Source organism: Budorcas taxicolor, chromosome Y (genome assembly GCF_023091745.1).
Source record: "Budorcas taxicolor isolate Tak-1 chromosome Y, Takin1.1, whole genome shotgun sequence".
Classification (NCBI taxonomy): Eukaryota; Metazoa; Chordata; class Mammalia; order Artiodactyla; family Bovidae; genus Budorcas; species Budorcas taxicolor.
Window position 1 is genome coordinate 3,704,698 of NC_068936.1, and position 3,238 is coordinate 3,707,935.

Sequence of the window (3,238 nt, forward strand, 5' to 3'; positions counted from 1 at the left end):
GAGGATAATATTCAACCATGATTGGAATTACTTTTGTTTCAGGAAAGGTCCAGGCAAACAAAAGCCTGGGGGAAAAAAGGGAAGAATGAAGGAAAGAAAGAGGAAGAGAGGCAAGGGAATAAAGGAAGAAAAATAAAGCAAGGGAGAAACAAAAGTAAATGGCTCAACAGATGTTGTAAACTATCCAATAAAACAATTCTCTTTAAATACTAAAAACAGAAATAGAAACTTATTAAGCCAAAAGCTCACTGCCTTTGAGGGTACTAAGAACAAGAAAACCCATTTACACATCACTGTTTAGAAGTTCTGACAAACACAATAAGATAATTTAAAAAAAAAAAAAAAGCTAACTCAAAATATGCCATGTTATTTTTAAAAAGACAGAGCAGAAATAATTTTAAAAAATTTATTTCTTTGTTAATTTTCTGTTTAGTTGATCTGTCCATAGGTGTGAGTGGGGTATTAAAGTCTCCCGCTATTATTGTGTTATTGCTAATTTCCCCTTTCATACTTGTTAGCATTTGTCTTACATATTGCGGTGCTCCTATATTGGGTGCATATATATTTATAATTGTTATATCTTCTTCTTGGATTGATCCTTTGATCATTATGTAGTGGCCTTCTTTATCTCTTTTCACAGCCTTTGTTTTAAAGTCTATTTTATCGGATATGAGTATTGCCACTCCTGCTTTCTTTTGGTCTCTCTTTGCGTGGAATGTCTTTTCCCAGCCCTTCACTTTCAGTCTGTATGCGTCCCTTGTTTTGAGGTGCATCTCTTGTAAACAGCATATAGAGGGTTCTTGTTTTTGTATCCATTCGGCCAATCTTTGTCTTTTGGTTGGGGCATTCAACCCATTTACGTTTAAGGTAATTATTGATAAGTATGATCCCGTTACCATTGACTGTATTGTTTTGGGTTTGGGTTTATATACCCTTTTTGTGTTTCCTGTCTAGAGAATATCTCTTAGAATTTGTTGGAGAGCTAGTTTGGTGGTGCTGAATTCTCTCAGCTTTTGCTTGTCTGTAAAGCTTCTGATTTCTCCTTCGTATTTGAATGAGATCCTTGCTGGGTACAGTAATCTGGGCTGTAGGTTATTTTCTTTCATCACTTTAAGTATGTCTTGCCATTCCCTCCTGGCCTGTAGAGTTTCTATTGAAAGATCAGCTGTTATCCTTATGGGAATCCCCTTGTGTGTTATTTGTTGTTTTTCCCTTGCTGCTTTTAATATTTGTTCTTTGTGTTTGATCTTTGTTAATTTGATTACTATGTGTCTTGGGGTGTTTTGCCTTGGGTTTATCCTATTTGGAACTCTCTGTGTTTCTTGGACTTGGGTGATTATTTCCTTCCCCATTTTAGGGAAGTTTTCAACTATTATCTCCTCAAGGATTTTCTCATGATCTTTCTTTTTGTCTTCTTCTTCTGGGACTCCTATAATTCAAATGTTGGAGTGTTTCATGTTGTCCGAGAGGTCTCTGAGATTGTCCTCATTTCTTTTAATTCGTTTTTCTTTTTTCCTCTCTGATTCATTTATTTCTACCATTCTATCTTCTATTTCACTAATCCTATCTTCTGCCTCCGTTATTCTACTCTTTGTTGCCTCCAGAGTGTTTCTGATCTCATATATTGCATTATTCATTATATATTGACTCTTTTTTATTGCTTCTACGTCCTTGTTAAACCTTTCTTGTATCTTCTCAATCCTTGTCTCTAGGCAATTTATCTGTGATTCCATTTTTATTTCAAGATTTTGGATCATTTTCACTATCAATATTCGGAATTCTTTCTCAGGTAGATTCCCCATCTCTTCCTCTTTTGTTTGGTTTGGTGGGCATTTCTCCTGTTCCTTAACCTGCTGAGTGTTCCTCTGTCTCTTCATCTTGGTTATATTGCTGCGTTTGGGGTGGCCTTTTAATATTCTTGTAATTTGTGGAGTTCTCTTTATTACGGAGCTTCCTCACTGTGGGTGGGGTTGTTTCAGTGGCTTGTCAAGGTTTCCTGATTAGGGAGGCTTGTGTTGGAGTTCTGGTGGGTGGAGCTGGGTTTCTTCTCTCTGGAGTGCAGTGGAGTGATCAGTAATGGGTTATGAGACGTCAAAGGTTTTGGAGCAGCTTTGAGCTGCCTGTATGTTGAAGCTCAGGGGTGTGTTCCTTTGTTGCTGGATAATTTGCATGGTATGTCTTACTCTGGAACTTGTTGGCCCTTGGGTGGAGCTTGGTTTCAGTGTAGGTACGGAGGCATTTGATGAGCTCCTGTTGCTTAATGTTCCCTGAATTCAGGAGTTCTCTGATGTTCTCAGGCTTTGGACTTAAGCCTCCTGCTTCTGGTTTTCAGTTTTATTTTTACAGTAGCCTCTAGATTTCTCCGTCTATACAGCATCGATGTTAAAACATCTAGGTTAAAGATGAAAAGTTTCTCCACATTGAGGGACACCCAGAGAGGTTCACTGAGTTACATGGAGAAGAGAAGAGGGAGGGGGTAGTTAGAGGTGACTGGAATGAGATGCAGTGAGATCAAAAGAGGAGAGAGCAAGCTAGCCAGTAGTCACTTCCTTATGTGTGCTCCATAGTCTGGACCGCTCAGAGGTATTTACGGAGTTCTACAGGGAAGAGGAGGGGGAGGAAGTAGACAGAGGTGGCCAGGAGGATAAGAGAGAGGAATGAAAAGGAGAGAGACAAATCCTGCCAGTAACCAGTTCCTTAGGTGTTCTCCACCATCTGGAACACACAGAAATTCAGAGTTGGATAGAGAAGAGATGGGGGAGGAAAGAGACAGAGGCCACCTGGTGGAGAAAAAGGAGAGTCCAAAGGAGGAAAGAGTGGTCAAGCCAGTAATCTCGCTCTCAGGTAAAATTGGGTAGTGAAGTTTGGATTTTTAAATGTACAAAATTGACAACCAAAACCAAAAAGCAAAGTTTAAAAATCTAGAGTAGAGGTTGGATTTTCAAAAATACAATATTAAAGAAAAGAAGCAAAAGGAAAAAAGAAAAAAAAAAAAAAAAGAAGAAGGAAAAGAAAAAAAAAAGCCACAAGAATTATTTAAAAACTCCAACCAAACCACATAAAGACTATATATGGTATTCGCCTTAAAAAAATAGGGTCTTTTTTTTTTTTTTTTTTGAAAAGTAATAGTAGGTTATAGAAATAAAAATTAGAGGAGAAATAGATGACTTAATAATTTTTTTAAAAAGTTAGGGGAAAAAAGCAAGAAAAAAGAAAAGAGGGGGAAAAAAAGAAGAAG